The sequence below is a fragment of the Molossus molossus genome, unplaced genomic scaffold (genome assembly GCF_014108415.1).
Source record: "Molossus molossus isolate mMolMol1 unplaced genomic scaffold, mMolMol1.p scaffold_m16_p_17, whole genome shotgun sequence".
Lineage (NCBI taxonomy): Eukaryota > Metazoa > Chordata > Mammalia > Chiroptera > Molossidae > Molossus > Molossus molossus.
In genome coordinates this window covers 20,210,805-20,216,804 of record NW_023425352.1, presented here as the reverse complement: position 1 = coordinate 20,216,804, position 6,000 = coordinate 20,210,805, and positions in this window count along the sequence as shown.

Here is a 6,000-nt window from a genome sequence, read left to right as displayed (position 1 = left end):
AAGAGAAATGAGATAAATGCATTTAATTGTAATTCTTAATACTTCTGTTTGGGGACCTGGTGTGTACTTGGAGGTGATTCTGTTCAGCTAACTCAGGATCTTAAATATTTGTGTTGCAATAGCTTTCAACTTCCATTAATCACTAGTGACTCCCAGGAGTAATTGCTATGTGTCTGAGTGTATAAGTTCATTGCATATCTTCTTTCTTCTTTTCTTCCTTCCTTCCCTGCATCAGACTTTCTATTTTAAGTATCAGCACCATAGATATATTAAAGAAAACACTAGTCCTTTCAGTCTTATGAGAAAGATAAAAATAAACACATGATTAAATAACAGGGACACTCAGGTTTTCTAGCAAGACAGCGAGGAGTGCCTAACTGGGGAAGACTTCCTGGAGGAAGTGACACTGAACTAATTCCTGAAAAACTCACTGGACAAAGGAGACAGGATATTTCAGACAGGAGACCTGCACATGTGAAGTCTAGAGGTATTTAAAAATAGGGTGTTTTCAGCCCTGGCTGGTTTGGCTCAGCGGTTAGAACATCAGCCTGCGGTCCAGAGAGATCCCGGTTCGGTTCCCGCTAAGGGTGCGTACCTCGGTTGCAGTTTGTCCCCGGCCCTGGTTGGTCGTGTGGGTGGTAGCCACTCAATGTGTCCCTTTCATGTCGATGTTTCTCTCTCTCTTCCCCCCTCCCACTCTATCTGAACAAAAAAAGGAAAAATGTCCTGGGTGATGATTAAAAAAGAAATATGGTGTTTTCAGGGGATAGTAGAAATAAGAGCATTGACCCATCATCAAAGGGATCGATGCTGTGATTTAAAACAATTTTAAACCATTTTATTTATTTGTTTGTTTGTTTATTTATTCACTTATTCAATTTATTTATGTATTTGTTTGTTTATCTGCAGTGGGAACAGGTTATGTGGAGCCGTTCAGTCTTTCTAACCAATCTGGTTAGCCAGTTGGTTTGTGTAAGTCACCACTAGGTAGGACATCAAACTGTGACCTTGGCCTCTTGGACAAGAAGCGCCAACTCAAAGGGCTAGCCTAACTAGTCATACCCGAAAGGAATCTGCCTGGGAGAAGTGCCGTTGCTATTAAGCCAACACCGTTCCAGGCGGGTACGATGACTGGGTGGTTGTGACACTGTCGTCTCCTTCTCCTGGTAAAAATGATTTCCTGCGGTGGCATGTTGCCTGCTTCCTCCTCATGCCTGACCTTTCAGTCTTCCTAATGAATCTGCCTCAGCTTTGCTCCCTCCTCTGGTATCAAGAGGCGCATTTGTATGAAGACCCTTTGGGAACCGATGTCAAATGCTTCACAAATGTTCTGTTAAGTTACCTCTGCAGCAGGCGGGAAATGGAGCAGATTAAAGAAATAAAATATGGTCTGAACAGTTTTGGAAAGCACTAGCCAGCTGGGACTCTACTGTCATCTAAGGTGAGTGTGGGGTCAGCTGATAAATGATAACAATTTTCTGCAACACGTGGGCTTTTAATCTTCCCAACAGCCTGGAGGAGATGATGACCTGAGCAGTTTTCACCATGATGTGGGGTGCCACAGTTGCAGGTGTTAGATTTCATGGTTATGAAATCCAGAGATATCACAAGACTGGTAACTCACTTCATTAAGATGAAACAAACAAGGTGACGGTTAGGAAGATGCAAATTATCTAGCAGAACCCAAGAGAGCAGGTGTTACTGGGCCTCCTCAGGGACTAGAACCAGAAGCTGAAGGGGCACCAACAACCAAGGAAGTCCCCTCTGCCCCAACTCTCCTTTTCTCTCTTGGGCTTGTGGGTTCCCCCTCCTTGTTTTTTTTTTTTTTATCCTCACCTGAGGACATTTTTCCATTTTTTGTTCAGGTACAGTGGGAGGGCAAGAGAGGATCAGAGAGAGAGAGAGAGAGAGAGAGAGAGAGAGAGAGAGAGAGAGAGAAACATCGATGTGAAAGGGACACATCGAGTGGCTGCCATCCGTACGACCAACCAGGGTCGGGGACAAACTGGAACCAAGGTACGTGCCCTTAGCGGGAACTGAACCCGGGTCTCTTGGGACCATGGGCTGATGCTCTAACCGCTGAGCCAAAGCGGCCAGGGCCCCCCTCCTTGTTTATTTGCTTTATTCTTCCCTCTATGAAGTCTACCTTTCTCTGCCTCTCCTGGGTTTCACGTATACTCAGTTCCAGGCCCCAGCGTGGAGTGGCTTGCAAGGGTTGGCCCCAACTATAAATCGCCAGGAAAAATAATGGAATTGTCCTTATGTGGGTTGGGTCTCTACTCCTGACCCTTCTAGGTATGGCCCTGGGGGGCACGGAGGACCACCAGGGACATTTTGGCTTTAGGGAGTTACTAGTCTCACTAGTAACATTATCCTTACTAGTCTCACTAGAGGATTGTGGGCTGCGTAGAATTCCCCACAATTGCTTCTAGGACCTCTGTGGTCCTTTAGAGGAGTAGCTGCTTCTTCAGGCACAGTTGCTTTGCATTGCAGGCTGGGGATTTCCAGGTAGGGCTGCATATTCGTGTTTCTGTCTGCTTTTCGGGAGTTTCACTTTACATCCTCCCTGGGTGCTGTTGAAGAGGTGAGCACTGTGTACGTAACACTGTTCTTATTACTGAGTCGCAGCACACTGCTGAGCTATCCTGGGATGGTGCTGTAGGAGGCACTTTGATCCAGGTTTAAACAAGGAGCTTTGCAGAGGCGTTACAGCTCATGATTACACATTCAAGTTATCTGGCAGAATGAATGGGTGTGTCAGTCTGTCCCTGGTCTTTGAGTTTGCAGCTGCTTCTCTGCTATTCTTCCAAAGCTCCACTATTCACCTACACCCTCTTATCAACATTAGTGTCCACTGGCCCCTGATAGGGACTCCACCCTCCCCGTTGCATTGTTGCCTTGGTATCTATCCAGTGCTATTTCTCGTACTTGTAATTTCTTCTATTTTTTCCCCCATGTCTAGAATTCATCTGTATTATCATCATCTTTTTTTTTTTTTTTATCCTCACCCGAGGACATTTTTCCATTTTTTGTTCAGATAGAGTGGGAGGGAGAGAGAGAGAGAGAAACATCAACATGAAAGGGACACATTGAGTGGCTGCCACCCGCACGACCCAACCAGGGCCGGGGACAAACTGCAACCAAGGTACGTGCCCTTAGCGGGAACCGAACCCGGGTCTCTCTAAACTACAGGCTGACGCTCTAACCGCTGAGCCAAACCGGCCAGGGCTTCATCTGTATTATTTAAGGTCAAGTTCAAGAGCTAGGTCTATCATGTACCTTTCCCTAATAATGCCATCTTTCACTGGTCTTCCTTATTTTAGAGCACATTCAATAGTCATTCACTTAATAGTTATATACCGAGAGGAGTGATGATCATTTGTCTGTGTTTGCTGTGGGGCTGCCATAATAAAGAACTACAGACTGGGAGGCTCACACAACAAAATGTATTTATTTGCTCACAGGTCTGGAGGCTAGAGCCTGAAGATCAAGGTGTTTGGTTGCTCCTGTGGGTCTGCCCAGGCTGCAGATGGCCTCTTTCTCGTCGTGTCTTTCCTGAGTGTGTGTTTCCCTGGGGTCTCTTTGTATGTCCAAATTTCCTCTCCTTTTAAGGACATCAGTCAGATTGGATTAAGACCCATTTTAAGATCCAAATGGCCCCACTTTAACTTAACCACCTCTTTAAGGGCCCTATCTCCGAACATAGTCACATTCTGAGGTAATGGGGGTTAGGGTTTCAACATATGAATTTTAGGGGACACCATTCATCCCATAACATCAGTGGGGACAAGGCTGAACAAGACATATGTGGTTTCTGTCCTCTTGTTTGAGAGTCTGGTAGAGAAGACAGATATTAAACAACCATTTCCATGAATACATAATTAATTACCACTGTGAGATGGTCCAAGACGTGGAACACCTGGTACTTGAAAAGGTGGTCTGGTGTTGAGGGGTTGGTCAGGAAAGATCTCTCTGAGGAAGTGAGATTTGTAGGAAGGATGGATGGGCATCAGCCAGGTGAAGACAGAGGGTTGAGTATTCTAGACAGAGAACTCAGCATTTGTGAATTTCAAGGAGTGGGAAAGAACATGACATATGAGAAACTGAGGAATCCAGGATGACAAGGATGGCAGGAAGGCACCAGAAGGTCAAAAGGGTCAGACTACACCGGATAGAATGTCTTGACATCTTCATTTCAGTGCTTATTACATACTGCCTTGGACTATTTTTTAAAAAGTGTGTGTGTGTGTGGCATGTATATTTTGCTCTTCCTTATGCTCCTTTAGGAAAGCGATCCTTTCAACTCCTTCACATCCTGCACAGTGTGCAGCACAGGGCTTGGAAGATAGTAGGTGCTCAATAAATAAACTAAGTGGGTTTAATGGGAAACAAGATTGATAGAAGCACGTTTATTTGTCTGAATTAGGGGCTGACCCAATCTGGGTGGGCATGTTATTCCTACAGGCTCTAAAAGGTGAGGACTTTTGGTAGTATGATGCCACCTAGTGCTCCTTTGTATTACAACAACAAAGGGGAGCAGGCTGCTGAGTATTTTTCAGTAATCTGAAAAATTAGGAGTGAAACATTTTCTTTCATCAGCATATATTAATTTGTCCAACCACCCATGCTCTCATCCATTCAATCATCCATGTTCTTGTCTACCTGCATCTCTTTCCTGTGAGCTGAACATGTCACATTCCTTTCAACCTCCTGTGGTTCCCTGATTCCCCAGGTTCGGGTCTCTTTCCCCACCTCGTAAGTAATGCTCTCAAGTGTCAGTGTCTAGATTCCCTGAGCACTCAAAGTGCTCTCTGTTGCATGGCAGATTCTTTTTTTTTTTTATTTTATCCTCACCCGAGGACATTTTTCCATTTTTTGTTCAGGTAGAGTGGGAGGGAGAGAGAGGAACAGAGAGAGAGAGAGAGAGAAACATCGATGTGAAAGGGACACATCGAGTGGCTGCCACCCGCACAACCGAACAGGGCCGGGGACAAACTGCAACCGAGGTACGCCCCCTTAGCGGGAACCGAACCCGGGTCTCTCAGGACCGCAGGCCGACACTCTAACCGCTGAGCCAAACCGGCCAGGGCAACATGGCAGATTCTAAATAATACCATCACATTGTGTTAGAATCGTAGATTTTCCTTTCTTCTTTTCCCCCAATGGAAAGGGCAGTGACTCTGCCTTAGTCACCTGTGGTTTTTGTGCCAGCCTGTGCCTACTGTGTAGCAGGTACTTGAAAAGAGCATTTTCTGGATTGAATTACTGTCATCTTGGAAGGCCACCTGCTTGTGCAATGGTCCTTTAGGAGATAACTATGAATGGAGAAGACACAGAGCTCCACAATAGTACAAGATATGGCTGGCTAGGTAATTGTCTGATGTTATATACCTTCAGGGATGTTACGGGGTCTCTCTGGATATTGGTGGTCCCAATGTGTAGACAGGTTTCCTGTAAACATACCAAGCGACCTGAGCCATGATGCTTGCCCACCTCTACTTCATTTCCACCAGCTTGGCTTACAGTTCTGTTCAGTCTGCTTCTCCAGCTTCATCTGCCACCTCTCCCACCACCTCCATGCACACTATGCCTCAGCCATATTTTGTTCTGTTTGTCCACCAGATATACAGTTTTAGTGCATGGCTAAGGTATCATTGTACAAATGTTAACTTTCCTCAAATTACTTAATAAATTCAATAAAGTTCCAATTAAAATTTCTCATGAGGAACTTGAAAAACACCCTTAAATGGGATAATAAAGGTTCATGAATAGCCAATGTAATTTCAACAGAAGAAGTAGGGATGGGGGCCTTGCCCTTTAACCATGATGACTGGCTACAAAACCCTAATAATAAAACCCATGGTATAGACACAGGAACAAACCAGAGATCTCATAACAGACCCATGTCTATTTAGGAATCAAGATGTTGAAAAATTGACTCACTCCATCAAGAAAAAAAAAATCAAATCAAATACTTATCTCACACATATACAAAGACGA